At 40.1% G+C, this 27048-nt stretch overlaps 1 protein-coding gene across 1 annotated transcript in view; it reads left to right on the top strand.

The window, feature by feature from the left end:
* The window catches only part of peak1 (pseudopodium-enriched atypical kinase 1), a 124528-nt gene that overhangs the window by 19830 nt on the left and 77650 nt on the right, over positions 1-27048 (top strand). The window contains exon 2 of the mRNA XM_031316734.2: positions 8317-8426. The gene's annotated coding sequence lies outside the window, so the exon portion shown is untranslated. The remainder of the gene's footprint in view (positions 1-8316; positions 8427-27048) is intronic.

The following is a 27048-nucleotide window of genomic DNA, read 5'->3' as shown; positions in this document are numbered from 1 at the left end:
ATGTTACCCCGAGGACTCCGGAGGCAGTTGCAAGGTACCGAAGGGCCCGAAGTGCTGCAGCCTCTGCCGTGAAAGAGGCAAAGCAGCGGGTGTGGGAGTAGTTCGGAGAAGATATGGGGAAGGACTTTCGGTCGGCACCAAGGTGCTTCTGGAAAACCGTTTGCCACCTCAGGAGGGGGAAGCGGGGAACCATCCAAGCTGTGTACAGTAAGGATGGGACGCTGTTGACCTCGACTGAGGAGGTAATAGGGCGGTGGAAGGAGCACTTTGAGGAACTCCTGAATCCGACTAATACGCCCTCTATGGTAGAGGCAGAGCTGGAGGATGATGGGGGATTGTCGTCAATTTCCCAGGCGGAAGTCACTGATGTAGTCAAACAGCTCCACAGTGGCAAAGCCCCAGGGATTGATGAGATCTGTCCAGAAATGCTCAAGGCTCTGGGTATGGAGGGGCTGTCTTGGTTGACACGCCTCTTCAACATTGCGTGGAAGTCTGGGACGGTGCCTAAGGAGTGGCAGACCGGGGTGGTGGTCCCCCTTTTCAAAAAGGGGGACCAGAGGGTGTGTGCCAATTACAGGGGTATCACACTTCTCAGCCTCCCCGGTAAAGTCTACTCCAAGGTGCTGGAAAGGAGGGTTCGGCCGATAGTCGAACCTCAGATTGAAGAGGAACAATGTGGATTCCGTCCTGGTCGTGGAACAATGGACCAGATCTTTACTCTCGCAAGGATCCTGGAGGGAGCCTGGGAGCATGCCCAACTGTTCTACGTGTGTTTTGTGGATTTGGAGAAGGCGTATGACCGGGTCCCCCGGTAGATACTGTGGGAGGTGCTGCGGGAGTATGGGGTGAGGGGGTCCCTTCTCAGGGCCATCCAATCTCTGTACGACCAAAGCGAGAGCTGTGTCCGGGTTCTCAGCAGTAAGTCGGATTCGTTTCAGGTGAGGGTTGGCTTCCGCCAGGGCTGCGCTTTGTCACCAATCCTGTTTGTAATATTTATGGACAGGATATCGAGGCGTAGTCGGGTGGAGAGGGGTTGCAGTTCGGTGGTCTGGGGATCTCATCACTGCTTTTCGCAGATGATGTGGTCCTGATGGCATCATCGGCCTGTGATCTTCAGCACTCACTGGATCGGTTCGCAGCCGAGTGTGAAGCGGCTGGGATGAGGATCAGCACCTCTAACTCTGAGGCCATGGTTCTCAGCAGGAAACCGATGGAGTGCCTTCTCCAAGTAGGGAAAGAGCCCTTACCCCAAGTGAAGGAGTTCAAATTCCTTGGTGTCTTGTTCGCGAGTGGGGGGACAATGGAGCGGGAGATTGGTCGGAGAATCGGCGCAGCGGGTGCGGTATTACATTCAATTTATCGCACCGTTGTGACGAAAAGAGAGCTGAGCCAGAAGGCAAAGCTCTCGATCTACCGGTCAGTTTTCGTTCCTACCCTCACCTATGGTCATTAAGGCTGGGTCATGACTGAAAGAACGAGATCCAGGGTACAAGCGGCCGAAATGGGTTTCCTCAGGAGGGTGGCTGGCGTCTCCCTTAGAGATAGGGTAAGAAGCTCAGTCATCCGTGAGGAGCTCGGAGTAGAGCCGCTGCTCCTTCGCGTCGAAAGGAGCCAGTTGAGGTGGTTTGGGCATCTGGTAAGGATGCCCCCTGGGCGCTTCCCTAGGGAGGTGTTCCAGGCACGTCCAGCTGGGAGGAGGCCTCGGGGAAGACCCAGGACTAGGTGGAGGGATTATATCTCCAACCTGGCCTGGGAACGCCTCGGGATCCCCCAATCGGAGCTGGTTAATGTGGCTCGGGAAAGGGAAGTTTGGGGTCCCCTGCTGGAGCTGCTCCCCCCGCGACCCGACACCAGATAAGCGGACGAAGATGGATGGATGGATGGATTATTTTCCCACGTCCATGCAACGCTACCTCATTATGCTCATTTAATTCCGTGGTGTTGTAGTTCTTTCTTTCGCTAGTCCAGCTTCACTGTATTACGACTACCAATGAGATCGACATGTAACTTATATTGCAGCCAATCAGCTTTCGTGTCATTGGTGCGAGTCTTTCGGGTTGTACCACGGGCATAAAACAGATTTTATTCTTCAGCTATGAGGAAGTGCAAGTTTAGCGATACTTGGCTTGAAAAAACTAAATTCAGGGCTCAGTTGATGTTGTGATAAAGGTCTTTAATTTCATTCATAATGGTCTTAAAAAGGTCTTAAAAAGTCCTAAGTGTGACTTGGTGAAACCTGCAGAAACCCTGTGTCAAGATACTATATAGATGTTGTAAAAATGTGGAGACATAAAACCAGTAGCTTAGAGGGTAGGGAATGACATGTAGGCCTAACACAAGTCCCAGGCAGGATCTTAAATGCACCTTTGCTAATTGAGCTATTTGAACACCACCATAGGAGTGAAAATGAGGGGATTAGGGAGTATCCCGTTTTAAGAGAGATACAAAATGCTAAACCCAGATCTTTTTCCGTTTTGCTTTATGACCTTTCGTATTTTCTGTTTTATTTGCCTTGTAAGTTTACGCTCATGTAAACAACTTTGAATTGCCTTTGTGTCTGAATTGTGCTATATAAATAAATTGCCTTTGTAATGCCTGATATCTCTAAAAAAAGGATGGCACTCTCTTTGTCTCTTGGCGGTGTCAGGTGATGCCATTATCTTTTGCACTGTAGGAACACTGCCAAATCGGAGTATCTTTTAAGCTACTAAGGGTAGTTACAACAGGGCTGGAGGTTTTTAAATTCCATTACTGATTCAAAATGACTGACTGACTGGAGTCTTTACAGGCCAAGTCATCTTGCACGGGGGTTCCCTGAAAAAGATACACTTTGCTGAAACAAATGCTGCCACTAGGGATTTACAGCGATTGTAAAGTGAGACACGGAGCTTTGAAGAGGGAGATTATCTTCATGATTAGCTTTACAACAGCCTGTAGTGTGAATTAAATTCTATACATACATACTCAAAATGCTGACTACATCACCCCTCAGGGTAGTAGTAAAACTGCAACATTGTGCTCCTGCGCAAGTTAATAGGCTTCCCCAAGGAGTGTGAGCTTGATCCTGAGTGATGTCTTTAAGCCACCCCATTGAGTTTACATCACTCCATGTTTTATCTGGCTTGCTGCAAGTGGAGACAGTTTTAATGGTCAGTTTGTATCTTTCTGTCTCAACCAGTTCTGTGTTTTCTTTGTACCAAATGGAGTTTCTAGAGCTTGGTGGGTCTGCCGATCTGTAATTAGTGCCAACCATAAACAACTGGAATCCCACTGAGCACTGCCAAGGGTGGCTGCCCTCACCATGACAATCAGGAGTTTCCCTTTTGTCCTCGAATGTGTCTGATGTAGAGCCAGCTGCCTGCCCTGGGAGTTGAACAGTGGGCCTACTGTATGGAGAGAGGGGAAGAGAAAGTTAAGGAGTTGTGAGGAGAAACATGGATTGTGAAAATAAATACAAATACTATTAAAAGAAGAAATAGGAAGGGGAATATACCTTGTAAAGACTGTGATAAAGAGGTTATTGTTAAGTAACTTGTATCCAGGAGATGTCAGAGTCCTTTCCTGTCCTGCAGAATCATATTTAAATATAGAGTCTGATGCCATCTAAATGTGATACAAGCCCTCTGCTCTAGGATCAGTGCAGATGCTTTTTCTGCCCTGGCTCTAAGATGCACAATAATGACATCATGGCTAATGTTCTACAGGGTAGCTCTCCATTCCAGTCATTTGTCTAGTCGTTTGGCATGCATGCCTATTGTTTTACAAATGTTGTATCCCCTCAGTCACTTGTCACAGCCTACCTAGGCTGCGTTTTCCTCAATATGCTTGAGTCATGACATAATCATTTTACCATGGAGACAGAGTGGCAGGTTTATGTTGGGTTAGGTTGGAGTAGACTTGTGTGAGTCTTTTGTTGATGGCCTTTGACTGTCTGTGACCATATTTTTTCAGATGTTGGTCCAGTTTTGGATTCACACACCTTACAGCTGTTTATGTATTTATCAGAGTAATTGTTGAATAGGGCTGCCACCTCTTAGTCGATTAGTCGACTAATCGGTCGTTTTGGTCTTAGTCGACTAAGATTTCTTTAGTTGATGAGTCATTTTTTATGGTTATTCATGCTTAATTACTCATTTCCAAGAAACTTATGAGCTCATTTCTGGTAAGCACAAGATTTAAAGTGGTACTTTTGCAGGATTAATTGTGGAGAAACTCAGTTTTACAGATGGTTCATTAACTACATTTATATTGTGCTTTTCTAGTCTTAACCACCTCTCAAAGAGCACAGCTCTGTCGATTACATCAACTAATCAATTAATCGAGAAAATCATATAAGTGTTAGTCGACTAAGAATTTCTTTAGTCTAGGACAGCCCTATTGTTGAATGCATTTTAGAACTATGTAGACACTGGATTTGAGCAAGAATATCACATCTTGGAGAAAAACGTGCCAATTCTTGCTTTGCAGTCTCAGAATCTCTGAAATCTTTTTGATTTAATCCGGAATGCCCATCTTTCCAGGCTCTTATAAAGGTCATGGTAAACTCTCGGGAACAGGGTCATGAAGACATGCTCCATGAACCATTGCAAACAGTCGGCTGCTTGTCCTGTGGCCTCCCAGCCCACTTAGTCTGCACACACAACCAATCTAGGCACATGGCTAAGAGGAGGAAACATCTGTGAATTTAATGCAGAGACCAGAATGTTTTGTGAATGTTAAGGAGCACTGTTCCTGGCTGTCAGTGTAATCTGACGTCTTAAAAAAAGATACTTAATTTGTGTTAAATGTCGTGGTGTTTGTCACAAAAATAAAAGTGGATCACCAAAAAAAAAGAGGATCAGAGGCAATTGCCTCTCAATTTTCCAATGCCCAGTAGCATCTTCCTGACAGCCATCTCCTATATAGCTTTACACTATTTTTTTTAAAGCATGACACTAGCATGTCAGTGTCTTTGAAACTTTCTTTTGCTCTACAAGCCAGCCAAGTACAATAATGTCATATGTGGTTTGACAGCTAGTATCATGCAAAGTCTTTGATTCAGGCTCTGTTGAGCTTGGCATGCTTCCTTCCCATAGGAATCTCTTAATCTTAGCTTGAGTTCAGTTGAGATCAAAAGCCCAGTGCATGTGCATGTTGCCAAAGGCTGACATCTTAACCTTTCAAATCTTGTACTCTCGACTACAGTGTCCGGGCAGGTCGACTCAGACTCTTGTTTTTTTTGTCTCAGAGTGATCATTTCCCAAACTTAATGCATGAAAGTTGTCCGTCATGGCATCATAGCAGCAGCTTGTGACTCAAGACTGCCTGTGGAGGCATTATAATATAGGCACAGCTCAAAGAGTGGGTGCAGCAGTAGTGCTGTTCGGATGCAATAAAACAGTTTGCATCACAGTAGCAATAGCCTGGTGTGCTCAGCTCTGTATCCGCCCTGATTACCATTACTAACTGCCATAAAAGGACATGGTGTTTAGCTATCTGCCTACAGTGTTTTCCCTAGGTTTGTGGAAGATTTACAGTAATTGTAAGTGCAATTATTTGGCAGGGGATTTAGAGGTTCTTCCTTTTAAGAAAATGTTTTTCCAATACAAAATATGCAATTTCACATCATTTTGGATCATTATTATTATTATTCGGTTTAGGTGGTGCCCAAAACAGCTTGGGTGCTGTCCCCTAAGCCTTAAAATGTAAGGAAAACCCTGGCCTACATAGAAATACTGTAGTCCGCTGTCAGTTAGAGCCAGAGGAAGGAAGTGGTCACGGCTAAAACTAGGAGCAAAGGTAAGCCCAGTGGAGAATTGGCCTGACTGCACATTAGACTTTATTTCTTATTTCTTCTCTTATTTTTTAGTTGTAATATGTGGGGCATTTTGGACTTTTAAATACAATTCAACTTGAAAGTTTTCTTCCTTTAATTGGGATGCATGGTTTTCTCTTGTACTATATCTTTGGCACTCTCTTTATGTATGCTTTACCTTTTACTAACCAGTCCCTCCAGGTTTTCGCAATGTCGCAATTGCGCCAATTCACGCAAATTCAACCAAATTCAACCAATCACCGTGACTTTGGTGCGACTCGCAATTTTGACCAATCACCGCAACTTTTCTGCAAATTTGACCTATTACCGGAGTTTCCCGCAACTTCAACCAATCCCAGCAGTCCCACGTGCCAGACTTTACGTCAGTATAATGTGACTCTGAGAGCCACTGACCAAGCGGGAGTGAGAGAGAGCTTGTTTCCAATATGAAGACGAGACTCGAACATCTCACATTTACCAACAAAACGTACAGCGAAAGACCGTGCAAAACATTTCAGACCGTCCTGCCAACCTGTATACATTTTAACATCAATGTAGACTGTAACGATTTAAAAGTCGCTGAAGTTGCTGCCGTTTCAATCCTGTCGGCTCTCTGCAGCAGGTGGGGCTGCTGCTCCGTCCCCCGCCGCTTGCACACACACACAAACACACACGGTGGATCCAAAACCGGAGATGAGACAACACAATGACCTAAATTGAGGACAGCTACGCTCGTTATTGTAGTGCAATGATAAGTTAAAGTCCAATAAGTACTTTATCAAACCAAATGTGTGTCCCAGGCCAGGATAGGAAATTAACAATGTAAAGATCAACATGATGATTGATTAATTCAGAAAATTATTATTTTTTGTCTTAAATCCACCAGCCATTTTCATATTATAGCAACATTTGCAGCATTCTGAGCCTTTTTGGTAAGGTTACTAGGAAAACTCAGCCCAGAGTAGTTTATTCTCCCCGAAACAAGTTTCCTTTTTATTTTTAAAGAACTATACCAAAAAAAAAACTTGCAACTTTCACTGTCTCCCGCAACTTCATTACAACAAACATAGCTCCCGCAAAATCAGGCTTTTTGGGCCGCAACAATCTCAAAAAAAGGCCGCGAAATCCTGGAGGGACTGACTAACTGTCTTAGCAAGGAACAGGTGCCAAGCCTCTCGTATCAATACAAGAACATACTAATTGTGATTGAGATAATATACGCACAAATTACATTAAGTTAGTTTGATTTTAGCTAAGAAGCATACACCTTCACAAAATGAATGGGTACTCACCCAGACTTGGACATGTGCACAGCACTCACACCTGCATGTTTTCACACATTCTGTTCACCTCCCCCCATCCTCTGCCCACTGGCAGCCAATATTAGTGTTGGATTATACATTAAAGCCCGAGTCATGTTTAGCAAGTGGACCCTCTTAAAACAAAAAATAAAAAGGCTTTCAGTGCAAATAGACTCCACACCTCTAAACCCTTGGCTCTAATAGTTTAGAGCCACTAGCTGGGCTCTACACTAACAATTCCTTATATAGCTTGGTTTCTTGCCTGAGCAGACTACAGTATAAAGAGGGTGAAACCAGAAGGCCATGCCTGCAGGGATGAAGTTAGGGCAAGGGAGTGGTTCATGTCTAATTTCTGTTGACGCATGGCTTTTAATGAGAATTGGGACGTGACAGTGTTATAGAATGGGTCGTTAGTCTGTTGGCATTATTAAAGCACAGTGGCTTTTTGACTGGGTGATGTGGATGTTTATGAAGATTATCCCACATCAAGTGGGAGCAGTGTTTGTTTTCAGGCTCATTCTCATCTTGGGGCCTTGTAGAGAGACATTGTCCACAAAAGAAATCCTTTTTAACTTTATGTAAAGCAGATTATTTATGAGAATTGTCTTTATTTTTTTTTTTACTTTTAGCCTTGGTCACAGATTGTGTGCTGATGTTGCTGCTGTTAGTGACAAAGCAGGCTAGTAGTAGTGTGTCATATTGAGTTCTACCTGCTTGACCGACCTCAGGATGAAGCAAACAGGTGCCAAAGCTATACATGTTAGTTTCCTTTTTAATTTAGATAATTGAGGAGCTCAGGGTCCACCATACTTCAATGTCACTTTTGTTAAAGTGCCATATCTTACCCTAGTCCCTTTTTCTTGTGGGAAAAATCTCCATGCGTGGTAGTTCAAACTTGAACTACCAAATGTAGAATTTTTTTGGATTGATTTGTCATCAGCTTTTAGTGATTTGCTGTATTCAGTAACACCTAAACAAGTTGCCTAGTTGAAACATTTAGTACATATGGGAATTACAAATTGTTCTGTGCTTCTGTTGATTCAAATGTGAATACACTAAATATTTCGTGTCAGTTTGTCATTTCTAAATAAAAATCCGTATTTGTTTTAATTAGCCTGTATCTGTGACTTCTCAGGAGTATGTGCTCACCAGGAGCACATACTGATGGTGACATTAAGCTGACATCTGCCCTCTCTCGACTCTTGCCTCCCTTGTCTGCAGGAAAATTGGCTGCCACATTAAGATGCCCTGCGGTTTTGTCTGAATCAGTGACTTCTGGTGCTTTCAGACCTATAACACTCAAGACAACAGGGAGCTGCATATCCTGGCAGGTAAGCGGAGTAAACGTTCTGTTTCCTGTCATTATCAGCAGAAGGGCAATTAATCATTAAAAATGCTGTTCATATGATTATGCAATCTCTTAGTACATGACAGTAGTTCTGTCGGTTTGGAATTTTCAGGGAGATCTGTTGCAACTAAGCCCTTCTAATTTCTTTCTAAGCTGCTGCAAATAAAAAATGAGTTAAAAAGACAGTTTTATGCCACTCTATGTACTGAGGGAGTTTGTGCCTAACTTCTTTAAGAGCTTGGGCTGGGTATGGAACTGTTGCTGTTGTTGGGCCTGTAAAGGCAATTGAGACATTAGTAATATTGGGTTGTACAAATAAACTGCCGCACAAGTATACAACCATCTATAACATCACCATGACAAGGCAAAAACTAGACTAATAACTTCAACCTGACACTTGACAGAATCTGGTTTTGATGTGTTCCTGTATTCATTCTGATAGCTTTGAGTTTAAATAATATTTGAAGTAGACTTAGTCTCATATACGCAGGGTTAGTCATCCTTGCAAAAGGAGGCTGGATAGTCATATTGTGTCTTCCAGTTTCTGCCCTTGCTGCCTGGGCTGATGTTTATTAGTTCTTTGATTGTGTGCCTGCCCCTCTATAAATCTTCCTTTCTGTAACCAGTTCTATCACGCTTTGGCACAGAGGAACCACTACAAAGCAGTCAAATTTGTAAAACTGCTCAACAGGCTCAAAGGGGAGCGAGAGGTCAAAAACATGATGTACATACATTCACTGATCGGATATGTCATGTTGAGTGTAATACTGCTGAATGTTGTTGAAAGCATTTCATGTTATATTCTTATTTAGCCGACTACTTTACATGTTGGAGTTTAATTTAAGCCAAGTTCAGATGATTTCATTGTTGCAGAATGATTCTTTTTAGTATACACTCATCTTTCTCTTGCTGGAAAATGATTTCATCCCTTCTGACTTCATGAACAAGGTATTTCAAAACTGTAGCTGCACGTCAACTACAAAGCTCAGCAGCTATTTCTGGCCTTGTTTTGTTTTTCGTTCTGTTTTGGTAGTTATCGCCACCTCTACTTTGATGACTGAGACTGCTGTGTGTTGTCTGATGTGTTGTCTCAGTAAGTCCCTATGCATTTAGGCCTACATGGTTGTCAGTGCTGTTGTGTTTCACATTGACAATACATATTTTTTTATTCAGTTTTTCCTCCTCCCTGCTGAAACCTTTGATTTATTTTGTCTGTTGTGTCTTGCAACTGTGACAGTTTAAGTGGTAGCTGTCAGTTACATTTTTCTGTCTATTTGGTACAGTAAGGTTGAGCATATGCAGTTTACATTTATTTATGTGTATCTATATACTCTTTGGATAAAAATATGAATGCTTTTCTTTTTTAGATTTTTTGTTAACATTTCTATTACTGTATTTTGATCCCAGATGTATAAAATGGTGTTGTAAAAAAATGTACTTTCAGAAGGTTTAAAAGCGCTGAACTCAATAGCGATAGGGGTTTTGCCTTTAATATGATGGCATTGTTCCATGCAAAGGTTTAGGGTATCTGGGTACTGTGATCCAACTATTGTGGCAATGTCATGGTCCCTGTGAGGTCTCTTATGATTCCAAGGCCTAATTAGCACCAGAGCAAAATCCCACATTCGTATTTACAAGGACTTTGAAATGGGCTTGAGCATAATTGGACTTGCAAGATCCCTGGCTGAGTCAAGGCCAGCCACCACCCATTGCTCTGTGTTCACAGGCTCCCACTGATAGACCCTGTGCCATCTAGTCTCATGGAGGATCAGGGGGAGAGGATTTGAGTGGGTTATTTTTGACATAATTATCCTCTAAATACTGATTCACTGATAGGGAGGTCTTTAACTTCAATGTGTTCACGAGGACACAAGAATGTGGCATCCACATCTTTTCTTGATTTCCTCTGGGGAACCTAATTAGTGAGCCTGGATATGGGGGTGTTTGGGGTAATAACTATCCTATGAATATATGATAGCAGCAGTGGTAAAGTCAAAGCTGTATTACAGTTACCAAAGCCACCATGTGTGCTGTATTCATTGACACGCTAGAAAGTAAAGAATTACCAACAAAAGGATTCATTTGCAAGTAAGATTTTAAAAAAAAAGAATTGGAAAATTAAAGTCTCTGCCTTGATCTGGTCATTGCTGTCAGCGCTGGGAAAGTACCACACGCACGTTTAACTTCCATCAATCTGTGTAGAAATGTAAACCGTTGTGGGTTTGCTTTGGCTCCTGAAGGAATGCAAATCAATTGCAGGCAACATTAGTATTCTACCCCAAAGCAAATTAAAACAGTTTGCATATGACTGAATGATACTGAACCATTAATAACCTGGTCAAATAAACAGCTTTTGACTATTTTTCCACATGATTTTGCAAAGATTTAAAGTGCTCATATTATGCTCATTTTCAGGTTCATAATTGTATTTAGAGGTTGTACCAGAATAGGTTTACATGGTTTAATTTTCAAAAAAACACCATATTTTTGTTGTACTGGACATTGCTGCAGCTCCTCTTTTCACCCTGTGTGTTGAGCTCTCTGTTTTAGCTACAGAGTGAGGCATCTCATTTCTCTACCATCTTTAATGGGAGTCGCACATGCGCAGTACCTCGGTAAGCACTGCTAGCTAATCAGAAGCAGAGTTTGAGGGTGTGGCATGCTAGCAGCTAGGCGACGTGTGTTACAAAGTGACGCACGTTCGTCACGGAAGAAAAGGCTGGACTACAATAGAGCCGTTTGTGAACAGTGTTTTCTGTTGGAGATGGTAAGTCCCTTTGGGGTGGACTTTGGGCTTTTTCACTTTTAAACCTATAACATACACACAAAAAAGATATAACACTATAGAGGAAAAGGAAAAAGCCAAACAGCATAATATGAGCACTTTAATATATTTACTTTTGTTAATTTCAATCAGCAGAGCTAAAATATCATTAAAACTGATTTTAATTCCATCCTTTTGCTATACGCTCTCCTCTTTCCTTCATCTCCAGATTTCTTTGTACGATCAGATGCAATAAGGAACAAAAACTAAACACAGAACAAATGAACACTCAAGTCAAGGCCCATCAACTACCCCCATTTTGAGCTAATCCCTTGATTACGATTGTTAGAACAAATGCAGTGTAAACACTCAGCTGTAACCTCAGCCCTTTTAGTGAACAATTTTCTAATTTTAGTGAGCAAGTGTTTAAACACATGATGTTTTTGAACAGATGAAGTTAGAGTACAAGAGTAGCAGATTATGTCAAATAATCTAATAGCTTTCGTCATTTATTATGAACCTGTTATTCAAAAGATATTTTTGTTTCCCCAGGCAGGTGGCAGCCTGGCTGCTGTAGCTATAGCACAGATGGTCATGTCAAACAGGAACATAACCCTGGTTTTCTCCACACTTTTAGAGCTACTGTAGGTTAGGTTCATTCCCACTGGGAAAAAAGATATTAGGGCACTTCCACCCAGACCTTCCCCTGCTAAAGTTAACATTTTCTGACAAAGAAGATGGCGCGTAGTGAACCCAAAGTATTCAAACTACCCCTTCAGAAACAAACTAATTTTATCTTAACAGTTATGTTGGAAAGTACATACAGAAAAAAAACTAACTACTCACACAGTATAAAGGTCTCTTAACCTTGGGATTGGGCGCCTAATGTTGGAGGGGGGCACTTCCATGGGCACTTAATATGAAGATGGTTTAGCTGTCAGGTTCCAGGCGGAAAATAGCGAGGCTTGGACCCAAATGCAGAGTAGAGGTAATTTATTCAACAAAATAACAAAATAAGGTGTCCTCAAGAAGGCAGGCAGGCACAAACGAAGAATAACCAAAAGACACGACAGGGGACCAACCACCAGGAAGCGCGACGCAGGGACAACCAACAACTGACAATAATCCGACAGTCAGAAAGCACAGAGAGTAAATACACAGGGTAACAAGGGACAGGTGACGCTAGGGATCAGGAACAGGTGAAACAAATCAGGGTGAGGCAGACAATCACAAAAGGCGGGGAAAACACAAGGCAGGAAGTAAAACAAGACATGACTAGGGAGAAAACACAATACTACAAAATAAAACAGGAAACTGAAACATACACAACCATGACAGAAACATACACAACCATGACAGTACAAAACTTTCATGCAAGTAATCCCAAAAAGCACGCAGGCCGGGAAGCAAGGAAGGAGCCGGTACAACCGTCCACGACTCAACAAAACACGACAATAAATCGCAAAAACAGAGCAAACACAGAACAATGAACCGACACGAGACAAAGAAAGCACAGAGAGTAAATACACAGGGTAATGAGGGAACAAGGGACAGGTGACACTAGGGATCAGGAACAGGTGAAACAAATCAAGGTGAGGCAGACAATCACAAAAGGCGGGAAAACACAAGGCAGGAAGTAAAAGAAGACATGACTAGGGAGAACCTAGGGAGAAAATACTACAAAATAAAACAGGAAACTGAAACATACACAACCATGACAGAAACATACACAACCATGACATTAGCAAAATGAAAAACTCAAATTATAAATAGATTATAAATTAAGTTGTAATTTTTTTTGACAGCTTAATTAATGCCAGTACATCTACTTCAACAGGTCCAAAAATCTTTTAACTGTAGATATTTTGCCAAAATATATGTTGAAGTGCAATTTCTTTACTTTTCCTTTTATAATTTAGCAGTACAATAACGTTACATCCTGTTTTTATTTTGATAGTCACTTAAAGGTGGAGTATGTGTATGAACACCGGATTCTTTTCCACGGACCCACAGAACGATCAGCAGATGAGATATTTGCTGATTTTGACAAAACTTTTATTGGCTTAGAATCGCAGACTCCACCTTTAACTTTAATATATAATATTGCAATGTTAGATGCTTAATCTGTTTTGTTACCCTCACCAGCATCTGCACGAAGACATGGCGATCTTATCCGTATCAGCTTATATGAGTGGTAGAATATCTGCTCTGGCTTCAAATAAAAAGGGGGAAAAATGAATTAGTTCACCATAGTTTTACCAGACTTTTTATGTTACGTTTAGACGCCTGTGCTGCCCTACAAAGCAAAAAGGCAGTAACTACGCAGAGTGCAGAACTGAGAAAAATGACTTAAAGTTATCCTGTCGTCCAGCTAAGTAGTTGTAGGTAGATTATTGGACATGTGGCTGTTTTTGTTACTTTATATTAGCTTATTCTTTGTACATATCAATCCTTATATTTAATTTGATATTGTACCCCTATTTTGCAGTTACTGTACTCATGCTTTGTTTCACTAGGGCTTTTTGCAGTTACTGTACAAACGACTACCATTTTTCTCCAAAACGACAAACATTTGAGATAAAATGTTTTGTCACATAACAAAGGATGCCTTGAATGTCATGAAAATGATAATAACTCATTGTTGACCAAAAATGCAGTTACTGCCTTTTTGTTTTGTAGGGCAGTGCGGCTTTGCTACATAAGCCAAGTGTAGCGTTAAAGACCCTGTGGAGTTTCTGACCACTCTGAAAGTCGGCGTGTATTGACTGGCAGTATGTATGTATAGATCCATCAAAATGACACACTGTTGACTCATGGAAGCTCTTTAAGTTACTCTGCTTATTGATTGCTGCTTTCCCCCGCTATGATTGTCCTTTTATAAATGGATTAGGATGTGCCCTGTGCTTTTTCCCTCTAGAGTTACCACTTCAACAATGCTTACTAAAAGTGCCCTTGCTATCTTGCTCCAACAGGAAACAATGTAGAGTTTTCCCATTAGGACCTCATTGATAAGGTTTAAATCAATTAGGCCATAGAAAGTATCTAACTTCCAGGATGTGTAGTGTGGAAGTGGAAAAAGATAGACCTTGGATAGTGCTCTGTCCTTGAAGCCCATTATGTCAATAAAGCCAAGGGCAGTGGAGATCAATACATGAGTGGGTGTCTGGAACATGAATTCCCATCACACTCCTGCTTTGCCTCAATCCCTGACTTTCCCTCCAGGCCCCACTAAGTGGACTGTGGAAACCAGCAGCTGTTGGAGTTCCCATCAGAGCACCTCAGAGAACGAAAGTGAATTTCACCAAGGGAGTCACAGAAGTCTGAAACATCAATATCGAATGATTTATGGGTCAGCTCTCTACTCCAGTTCTCTAACCGTTAGTCAGAGGGAAACCTCAGCGTCACCAGCACAAGTTTATTGGATTTACAAATTGCTTTTTTATATATGCTTTATATGCAAAATTGTCATTGTCTCACACTCCTTTAAGTAATGAAGAGTTTATTTTTAAGAGAATGTGTCTTCTGGCCTACATCCCAAGACCACTGACCACAATATTTAAATACATGCCTGGCTTGCCATCACCTGCTGATGGAACAAAGGTCAAGTAGTAAAATGACGTCAGTTTGACATCCTTAACCTCCTAAGTCCAGTGGGAGTCTTGGTGGATTCAGGTAGCCTATTCAAAATGGTTTCAGAGGGGTGGATGGCAGTCTCCCCTAAATTCCACCAAGCTGTGACCCCAGTCCCGTCAACGCTGCCTGCTATAGTTATCCAAGGCCTGTTTCAACTTAGTTATGGCAGGAATGTGCCATTGCATGAGAAGAGGTCATCCCTCTTCATGGCCTGCTATGGCTCTTCCCCAGACATGCTTTCCCACGCATGCAGCCACCCTCCCATTCATCAATGAGGAATGTTGATATTTATTATGCAGGGAGCTTGACTTTGCATCATCCGGACTATTTAGAGTAAATAAACCTATGCTCCAATTTATTGTTTATCATAAATGAATAACTTGTTTAATGTTGGACCAGATTCAGACTTTCTGTGGTCTCACTGTGTTAGTTAGTATTATTATTTTACAATTAACATATCTTTTGCAATGCTAGCTGAATGGCTTTAGGGACAGTAATGTTGGTCCACCACTTTGGTTGAAATCTATTCCTGTTCCCCAGAGGATGTATCCTACTGGCTTTGGTGAACACCTGACTTTTCCTCGAGTGCCACCATGACCTTGACTTTTTAATTCTTTACAACTATTGTGGATGAATTGTGGTAACTTTGATCTTCTGACTTTTCTTCTTATGCCATCATCTGGTCACTGGTATTTGTTTACCATGTTGCCCTTGTTGGTTAATTACCAAAATACTCACTAAACCAACACGGGCAACATGGTAAACATTATACCTGCTAAACATATGCATGCTAGCATTACCATAACTACCACATTGGCATGTTGATGTGAGCATTTAGCTCCAGTACAGCCTCACAGAGCCACGAGCATGGCTGTAGACTCTTGATCTTGTTTTATTTTCTGATCTGTGATTTACATAGAGCCCTACGCTCACTGCTCCTCCAAAATGCCACCAAATCATCCCCGTGTTTTGCAATGCAACTGCAACAACATCATTTAAGCTGCTTTCCCACATGCATCTTAACCCATAAATGCACTGGGAATTTTCTCTGTCTCCCATCATGTGGGATTAGAGGCTGGGGTCTTTTCTGTATAAAATGCCTTAAGTGATTAGCAAGCTCAGGAAAGTCACTATAAATCTTTCATCATTGGCCCAGGGGGGAACAAAATCATGCAACATTTATAGGTAAAGCATGTGAAGGTCAATTACATTTTTGCTGGCGTTATATTTAAGACAGGGATATTAGTTGTACTTTAACACACCCAATAACTGCCTTGCGATTTAATGGAATGGATTAGTCATGTTTCCATGTGCATAAGGAAACAATTTGGTATTCTCTCAAAAAATCATGTTTTGGTGGTTACCCTGTGTTTCTGTTTTCAGTCCTGAATAATGTTAATCATCTGAAAGTAGGGCTGAAACGGTTCTTCGAGTAACTTGAATACTTTGATTACTAAAAATCCTTTGTTTAAACATTGTTAGAAACGTTGTATCGCTTACAGTGTTTCCACACACCGGTCTGACGCTGCTGGCGACACATGCCATGAAACTGACGGCACAGTTTACAGAATGAAGAAAGAGAGTGTAAATAGTGAGGGGCTAAGAGAAGAGACAGGCTGGAGAAAACGACAGAAAGTGTCCAAAGTTTGGAATCAGTTCAAACGTAATTAAAACAAAAACTCTGTACAGTGTGTCGACTGCAAAATCAAACTAGCTTACCACAATAATAGCACAACGTCAATGCTTCAGCATCTCAACAGAAAACATCGAGTCTAACTTAATCATCCATTCCACAAAGCGGACCCGACAAAAGTAAATCACAGAGTCGTATGGACGATGAAACTACACCAAACGCAACAACTACCAAAAACAAAGACAAGAAAATACGTAGTGGTGACCACAATTTGATCTAAAGAGCCGACTTGTTGACTATCCCTTTGGAAAAACAGCTGATTGTTGCGCACCATTTTCTCTCACTCTCTCTGAAAAAAAAAACCCGCTGATCAATGATCTACTAGCATAAGTGTAACAGAGCTGTGTGACATTGTAATCAAATATATAAATGATATTTTAAGTGATATGTTAAGTATAACTTATATATATACTTATAAGCCTATATACAGATCTGTCTCAGGTTGAAACTTGTAGTTCTAAACCGAGCCCGACCGATATATCGGTGGGCCAATATTATCGGCCGATATTAGGCATTTTCAAAACTATTGGTATCAGCATTTATAATTGCCGATAAATGAATATTTCAAAAATGTAATAAAAACGGACGAAACAACCTTCAACCATGTTATGAGTGTTGGCGTTGCATAGTTTGTCCACCAGGCGCTCTACAGCGTCCCTGTTGGCAACACTCGTGTTTAACCCTTTAAGTTTCATATCTTAAGTTTATATTTTTATACATTTTATTCATCTGAACTTTAATATATTTGATGTTCCTCTGTTCTGTTGTGAGAATAAAACAAACAAGTTTATTTTTAAACTGCATTATCATATTATTTTAGTGAGGACTCATAAATAACTACAAATAACTAATGTTAGGGAAATCTGTTTATGTTTTGTTACGCGTTTCTGGATTTTAAAAAAAAATCTATATCGGCCAATATATCGGAATATCGGACTTTTAAATCACCAAATATTTGTATCATATTGGCCTTAAAAATCCTTTATCGGTCGGGCTCTAGTTCTAAAAGTTAAGTTGCACAATTTAAGGTAATGTTTATGTATGTTTAATGTATGCCTTAGTTTGAGGTTGTTATTGCATTTCAGAAAATGTTTTCTTTAAAAACAATGTAATATGGCACTTAAATGCACTTAATATGTGTAGTTTTTTGAGAGATGATATTGTAAGCAATGTAGGCAATACAAATTTACCTTTTTCCGAAAATTAAACCAAACTATTGTATATTATTGCTCTTAAATAAAACAAGAGTATTTCTTATCCGATTACTTGATTAATCGATGGAAGAATCGGTAGAATACTCAATTACTAAAATAATCAATAGCTGTAGCCCTATCTGAAAGTGAACTGAAGTAAATTACCATTAATCACTGTAATGTTACCAACCAGTCAGACTGTAGGTCCAGCTACAGACAACAGTTTTGCTGTCATGGGTTGGTAGAACATGGACCCTCCGGTGAAGGCCAAATAAAAAGAAATTGCAGTCATCACGTCAGATGCAGATAAGCTTGATCGGAAATTCACGAGTAATACTAATCTGTCATGGACGTTACTTGTTTCTGTTTTACTCTGTCTGCCAAGCTCAAATCAGCACTTTTGTAGACGGAGATGTCCCTGATTTTTGAAAATAGATCTAGTTATCTGACACCTTGTCATGTAATCTGTGTTTCAGATTTATTGGCCACTAGTCTGCCCAAAGACTTTCAACTTGATCTGCGCCAAGCCCTTTAGTCTGACCACCTATTGTTTCGCTGTTTAGTCAACCTTGTCTTGCCTGGCTCTTCAAACAATATGAAGTTTCAGCTGTTCAGCACCCCCCCCCCCCCCGCATGGTTTCTGCTTTGAAGATGGAATGAGAAATTAGATTTCATGCTTTGGAGTTGATATTAAAGTTACAATGGAATTTTTCAAGTGTCACTGTTTTCCAATTGAGTAATGCCTCTGGCTTTCCTATCAAATAACACTGAGCTCTTGCTTTATTTCAGCAGTGAAGTCACAGCTCTGTCTGCACATTTACCCTACTGCTAAAACATACCATTGTTTTACAGCTTTACAAGCAGATTGTTTGAGTGTGTCTGATAGAAGACCAATTGATTGTAGTATAAGTGGCATGTATCTATGTTGATTTTTTTTTTGTAGGGATTTAAACTGTTTTGAGAGGCTTGTAAAATGAGGGCATTTTGGCCTGTTTCTTGCCTTTAGTAAACGTGTAAAGTTGCAAATGTGATTTCTGCTTTAGGTTGTTTGAGACTGTTCAGAAGTGTTGTGATAATGCCTCCTGCAGAGCTTAATCTTTTGGATTCAAACTACAGTATTATTTCTGTGTTGTGCTCTTTGGCCCTTTGAGACTCAAATCTTTGATTGCCTTTGGCAACGTTTAAAAAGACTGCCAATAAACGTGTATAGAAACTTTGAAGCATGTGATGGAAAACATTGCCATCCCCAGTTTGCATTGTGCACTTTACAAAATATTTTTTCCAGCTATTATTCAAAGTTGATGAACAGACAGATTGGCAGGGTCTTGTTTTTACCACAGGACTTGTGTGCACAGAGGCGAGCACACACAAACTAATACATGATTGATGTCACTCAGTATTGGAGGTGATGTGCAAGGCCAGATAAGGAAGTGGTAGAACATGGCCTGCAAGGAATTTATCACCCTGTCAATTTTGAAAGGATTTAGCTGCTACAGTATTAGAATCACATTATAACTGAAAGTAGAACGTAGACACATATTAAGCCGCATCAGGTTTATTGACAACCCAGGAGCTGTCCTATCGAATGGGACTGCTGAAAGTATATAATCTTGTTTTACCGAAAGGAGGTTTTGAGGGGCTAGGGGCTCTGTAAAAATTAGTTTATGATATCATGTAAACTACATTGCTTCCCAGAAGAGAACTCGCGTGGATTTTCAGAAAAAAGGGATGGATAGGTTCAAGTAAGAATGGCCTCCAGCCTTCAGTACAGATTCATGTGTATAATCCCTCCCATCTCTGTCACTATCTTATTAAGCCTTAGGCATATGAAAATACTGCTTCAGACTAGTGTAACTACTGACCATTGTCAACTGGGTGGATGTTATGAGAGAGGAGACTTGAGTTTGTCTGTTACATATGTAATCTTGCCTTGTTGTGACTCCTCTACACCCGGCCAGACCCTGTTCACCCCACCCTCTATTGCATGTTTTTTCAGCTGTGTTTACATGCCAGCTCTCTGAAACGTGACGGGTAGGGTGAATGCCTTCCTCTGTACCAGACTTCTGACATCTGTCAGGATCATTTTTTCTTTGACCTGCAGTAGCTTCATACTGATGCTGCATACTATAAACCTTCTTTTGAGAAAGAAAAATGGTTAAATCTATTCAAAAGTCTTAACATATTTAAATCATCTTAAATATTTCAAGTCAGTATTTAAGAAAATGATCCCACAAAAGGCTTTACCTTGAGAAGTTAAGAAGTTGTTACTTATTAATCTTATATTCATGCAGCCCTTAAATTTTGAAGGGCCAGTCTAATATTTGGTGTCTGTCTAGCAGATGACATTAAAATGCAAAATCTGAGATAAATATACCTCATTATTTTGTAAATTTAGCTGGACCTTAATAACTCAAAATTATTCAGATGACTTAGTTCCACCCCAAAAACATATGGTGGGGACTGAAAGATTGAAGCTGCACTAAAGGGTTTACTCTGAATGCTGACCTTCCACTTTCCACACAAACGTATTTCCTCCTTCGGTCAGTTAGCAGGGAAGAAAAGTATCCATACTGCATGCATTATTGATGAGTATGAAAATTGAGCCTCTGAGCTAATGGGTAATATTTCATCTGTGGTGTAAAGCATATTTGGTACCCTCAATTCATGGCAGTCCACTTCTTGGCCCTCACCCGGCACTCCTGCTCTGTTATTGATCATTTGCACTCTAATTTGGTCCAATTTATTCAGAATAATGTGCAATCTGAATGCCTGGGATTGAGAGATTTTGGTGGAGAAGACAATACGTGGTGATAGATCACCTCAGACCGTCAGTCAACCCCCAAAGTGATGTCAGAATGGTCACCTTCTCTCTTTCCATTTTGTTGAATCGGACGATATCCTATACAATGTTTTGCTCAGTGATATATACAGTATAGCCCCGTACAGCAAAGTCAGTCCTTGGATTTGAAGAACTTGAATTAGACTGATGACACATGAGTTTACCTAAATGCATACAGTTCAATTTAACATTAGCCAAGTCAACTTGATTTGTTTTGCAAGGGCTTTTTTTAGGTTGTGTTATCTGCATTTTAAGCAAGCACTCTAGTACACTGAAGGATACCGAGGAGTTGCAGCAATCAGTCAGTCACTGTTTTTCTTGGACTTTTTGGATATACATTAAACTTTAGAAGATTTTTTGCACAGGTTTTAATGTATTGTATGTACAATATTCCTAGGAGATTGTTAAATGTGTTTTATTTTGTTACTTGTAGCGACTTTGTCTGTGGGTTACAGAACAAGAGTTTACAGTTGTGTGTTTGACTAAATCTCAATTTCATATGCATTACAAAGTCACTGAGTATTAATGTAATGTACTGCAGTGCATTAGTTGAGAAATTCACTAAATTAAAGGTGCAGTATAAAGGGAGTCAGTTGAACACAGTACCTGATTAGCCTGGCTGAAAGAAAAATCACTTTGGTCAGTTTTATTCATCATCATGTTCATATTGCCATTTAGTTCAAGCAATTATGACATGGCTGACTATTTGTGTAATAAAGATGGACAGCCTTGAACAATGAAAGTGTGTCTCCAACAAAGGCAGAAAGCAGATGGGGGACCTGAACTGTTAATGTCATCAAGATGTTAACACTGAAGCTATGTCATTGAGAAAGAATGAGAGATGATTAAGACTAAGATTAAAAACGAATACAAAACGATACAAACACAGTCCTAAAACCGTATGCTGATATACATAGTCAATATAGTGTGCAGTAGCTTATAAATAATTTTGATTACTCACTGACGTCCAGTGATCACCGGTTAATGAGACAGCGTTTGCACTTTGCAGCAGTTCCAGTTGGGCTGCTTTCTCCGTGTCATACAGGCTGTGTATGCGTGAAACTACTGTCCCCCTCGACAACTTTTTAAAAGTAAACTTTCCATTCAGAATCTTATTGACATCCATTTGGTGTCTCGCGCTCGCGCTCGCTATCCACTCAAAACGTAATGTTAGTCTACTACTCTTTGGCCGGCTCGCAAGCCCAAACAAGTGTGTGCGCATGGTGTGTGGCGTGCCTGTTGTTTTGTTTCCGGTCTAGCTAGATCCGGTGTGGTGTTGTAGTTTTTCTATCGTTACTAGTTGTTGCAACAGCATGTGAAAAAAACTACAAAGTTTGCCAGGCCAAAAAGAACGTTAATCTCGCGATAAAAAAAATTTACGCTGTTAAAATGGGTGTGCGTTAACGCCGTTAATAACGTGTTTAACTGACAGCACTAGTAACTAGTGATCATTTGGGTTGAGATGCAAGCAAAAAGTAAGTTCACATTCAGCCACATTTAGTGGAAAATGGAGGCCTCTTATTTTAAGGCCAGTACAGGGCTCAACGCTAACTTTTTAAAGTGGTTGCCAGGCTTGGCAACCAGTCATCAGCTTTTGGTTGCCGAAATTGACAACACGTTTGCCGTGTTTTAAACTGCCTTTATTTGGAGCAATTTATTTCATATGTAACTATGCGGCACATTTTAATAATGAAACAATGAGGGAATGGCTTGCAATATTATTTCTTATTCCTATCAAATAGGGCTGCAACGGATAACAAAACTTTTAAGACTATTAAACTATTACTAAACTAAACTATTAAGAATGTAATAATAACTTTTAACAATAATTACTTCTGTCACCAGTTAGATGCTGTTAAACGACAAAAACAGATGAGAAAAGGGTATTATACAATAACTTTGAATGCACCACGAGGTTTACCAGTTTTAAGTAAACACAACCTTTATGCACATCTGGGTTGTTTTTCCGACAACAGCAGTGACCAGTGCTAGTTATTGTCTTTTAGCTCATAGCTTTAACGGCAGACGGTTTTACGTCCTGATGTTGGAATCCTCTACAGTGAAATACAGTCACACTTTTACACCGTTTAGCTGTCAGCATTTTAACCGTGTTAAATCCAGTTACTACTGTAGCTGCTGGTAGGCTAACGTTACCTGCTGCCAAGTATAACATGTTATTAGGTTTCTGTTGCCTCTAACGTCTGTTTCGTTGCATCAGAGAGCAGCGCAGACATTTAAGTGGCACCATAATGAGGCACCGAAATCCGTGTTGCTATTCCATCCGGTAGATACTGGGCACCGGTGCCATATTAGCACCAGATTTGAACACGCGCCGTTAACGTGAACAGAAAATGTAGTTGCCTGTATCTTTTCACTGCAAATGCGTGTGGAAAGCGGTCGCACAACAGCTGAAATGTTGTGTTGCGCATGAACATAGCTAGTGTTTAAACTTTACGGAGACAACCAAATCAAATATTGACTTCTTTTGAATTAAGATTTTCCAGTTTTGTAGGTTTTGATCTGTTTTTATATATTTAAAAAAACACAAATATTGAACAGGTGGTTGCCAAAGGGGGCAACCAGAGGCCTTGAAACTGTTACCAATTGACTCAATCTGGTTGCCAAAGGCAACCGGGCAACCGTTACTGTCGATCCCTGCAGTAATGGCAGAAGTCTGTCATCTTGACATGTTTAAGCAAATAGCCGGAGGCAGACTAACATATTTAAGTGAATATGAAATGTATACTGTATTTGTAATTTATATTTTTATCTTGTGTCAGTTCATGACTACAAACTATGAAAGAAGCTGCAGAAAATAATCACATATCACTGTGGACCCTTAAGAGAAAGTTGAATCCAAAGAATGCTTTTGTTTTTTAGAGGGATGAGGACTAATCTGTGAACTGCTATGTTACGTCTCAAGATTATGATTGTTTCCTTCCAGTGTCATAGGGTAATAACTTTCTGTCCGTGGATTGATAGTCTGTCCCTTTTCTTTGGAAACCTTGTGTATTACCTCTTGCCAGGAGGCCCACAGAGCCAAATCTGTCTTCAGATGCCAAATGGACAAAATTAAATTAGATTTTAGAGAGCTTGGCAGGGGATGGGAAAATGGAAACTATTTTAGGAGAGAAAAGTGGGACAGGGTTAAAAAATTACCCAGAAATATAATATCTCTTTCAACATCCCATCAAGGTGAAAAAGAAACTTGGTGCTAAGTTAGATGAATCCCTGATAAAGTATTTTATTCACTGCAGTTTTTTTTGTAGATGAGTGCACATACTTTTCAGTACTAGGAAAGTTTGTCTTAATATGACCAGAGCCGATAAACGTTATTTGAACAAAATTAATCATTACAATTTTAATGATCATTTTAATGATGAAAAGTAGAGCAGCTTCACTAAATCGTTTTGTCTTATCAATTCTAACATTTCTGTATTGGACTTGTACATGTTCTATTATATGAAATGGTCATTATAAAGTTATTTTAAACCATCCAAGTTAACCAACTGCCTTTGATAGAGATAACATAACCATTATTTGAGCTAGCATTCCTGTCCTGTTTTCCAAACCTTGGAGAACTTGTTTATATCTTACCCTTCACACTGCTCAATATACATTTTTGTCACCCCATCTTTTTGCATTCTTGGACATCCATTGTGAATTGTGGACTGATGAAGGACCTTCCCAGTGCTTAATACCCACCCACTACTGGTTTAAATTGAATTTGTCACAAAGTGCATACCTCAAGGATCAAAGGGGGAAGGAGCTACAATGACGGTGTAACAAGAAAAATGGCATTGGAAAACTTTAATCATGAAAAACTTCCGAAACATCTGATGTGCAGTCAGTCCCTCTCATGGAAACTAAAGGAATTTCTAGAAGCAGTGAAGTTAACATGTCCTCTTATTTACCATCGTTGACAGTGTGCTTAGTTTCCAGATACATTCGAGAAATAGCAGTTCACATATCACCATCATCTTTTTTATCTTGTCCTCATGAAGCAGGCAATTCGGCTACTTACAGTAGATATTGTTCTTCTGCTCATGGAAGTTAAATCTGTTCAAGGATCATTAGTTTCAGTTTGCAGCAGCAGCCTCCTTGGCAGCCTTGTTTCATCATCTACTGTTACACAAAATCCCCGGATAATATGGCATATAGCATGAAACATGGCTTGCTAAGAAGACTTGGCCGCCACAGTGTTTTACTTTATTTTCCTTAATTTAGTCAGGATTATTGTGTCAACACTAAACATTTCTATAAACATTTTGACAGTCTATACCTGTAACTCACCTATATCTTAAAAACTACTGAGCCCTAAAACTAGTATTCCCTGTTTTTAAAAAGAGTCAGATCAACATTCCAAATTATGTTGATCTCAAGTCACATGACAGACAGAATGACAAAACAACCAGGGACTGATAATATAGATGATGAACTGATTCGAATGGCCATAGATCATATTGCATCCCCAATAAGTCACATACTGAATACCAGCATTAAACTATAAACTTTTCCACAGGCATGGAAAGAAGCAAAAGTTATTCCACTGCCCAAAGATAGGAAAAAGTCTTTTAGTGCCCCTAATAGTCATCCCATAAGCTTGTTACCAGCACTAAGTAAGATCTTTGAAAAGGCAATATTTTATCAAATGCAAGAATACCTCTCAGTAAATAATCTAATTACAAACTTCCAACATGCATACAGAAAGGAACACTCTACATGTACAGCTCTGGTGCAAATGACAGATGACTGGTACAAAGATTTAGACAACAAAATGATCTGTGGAGCAGTCCTTTTAGATTTTACAGCAGCATTTGACATTATAGACCATAAGCTTCTTCTTGAAAAGAGTGTTACAGATTTAGACCATCTGCAGTTAGCTGGATGGAAAGCTATCTGGTAAATAGATCACAAAGATTCTTCTTTAATGGTAGCTACTCAGACAAGGTGTTTGTGGAATGTGGAATTCCTCAAGGGAGCTACTTAGGTCCACTTTTGTATTCCATTTTTACTCGTACTAAAAAAATGCTAAATTAACGATGTATGCAGATGATACTACAGTATATAGCCTACATCAGCAACAACACCTGAAGATCTGACTGCCATCTTGAGCAGGGAACTAGCTATTATTGGGAAATGGATCCGTGAAAACAAATTGATGCTTAATGTAGCCAAAACAAAAAGCATAGTACAGTATTTGGTTCAAATCATTCTTTAAGGCGAGAGCCGGAGCTCAAACTCTTTCTAAATAAAACACCAATCCAGCAATTAAAGGAAACTAAGCTATTGGGCATTACCCTAGACAACAAATTGTCCTGGTCAAAACATATCAACAGTATTGTCAATTAAATGAGCAATGCATTAGCGTTAGTAAGGCGATGCAGAAAATACTTTACAAATGATTTAACCAAACTTGTACTTAATACTCTTATTCTTTCCCAGCTCGACTACTGCCAGATAATATAGCCGAATGCCCCAAAAAACGATTTAAGGAAACTTCAGCTAGTACAGAATAAAGGGGCACGCCTTGCTCACCGGTGTCCGTACAGCGCTAACATCAATAGTATGCATTCTCATCTTAGCTGGCTAAAAGTTGAAGACAGATTAATCACTGCCCTTCTGTTGTCAACATGGAAAGTTTTACAATCAAAAAATATTTCTTCATATCAGTATAGCCAATTAAAACACAATTTGGAGTCATATACATATGCCACCAGACAGGCAACAGAAGGCTGGTTTTTACTCCCCAGGGCAAATACTAATTTCTTAAAACGTAATGTGATCTATAGGTCGATGAAAACATGGAGTTCTTTACCATTGTTATTGACTAAATTATCAAAGAGATCAATATTTAAAGATGAAATTAAAAAAAATCTTGGAGCATCATATTTGTAGACTGCCAGGCATTTCGGGAATCTTTATCTTTTCATATAGACTAATGTATGCTTTAAATGTGTTTAGTGATGTTGATTGTAATATTAAATGTGTGTTTTAGATGTTGAGTAATGTTTCATGTATGTTCTTAAATGTATGGAATTATGTGGACTGTAATGTTTAATATATATTTTTAAATGTGGACCCCAGGAAGAGTAGCTGTGCTTAAGGGCACAGCTAATGGGGATCCTATAATAAACTAAACTGAACTAAACAGACTGCAGTGGTTTAAACTCATCATGACATTTTAAAGGGTAAAATTCACAGCAATTCAGAGCTATACTGTTATGAATCCCCAAACACTGTCAGGTTGCAACGTGATACGGCTTTTAAAGCCTTCATTGCCTGGTCCATGGATCTGGCTGTGTTGTGGCATCCTGTTGCTGCATGTCTCTCACAAGCTCAGCTGTTGATGGAATGCAAGGTTGGTAAAGTTGAAATATTTCTCGGCAGACTGGCATAGATTTGCAAGCATCAGAGTAAACCATTTCAGACCAGAGCCAAGCAACCAAGCATGTCTACAGAGGCTTTCACAGGTTTCCCAAA

Source organism: Sander lucioperca, chromosome 7 (assembly GCF_008315115.2).
Source record: "Sander lucioperca isolate FBNREF2018 chromosome 7, SLUC_FBN_1.2, whole genome shotgun sequence".
Lineage (NCBI taxonomy): Eukaryota > Metazoa > Chordata > Actinopteri > Perciformes > Percidae > Sander > Sander lucioperca.
Note: the sequence above shows the minus strand (reverse complement) of the source record. Positions and strands in the feature narration are given on the sequence as shown.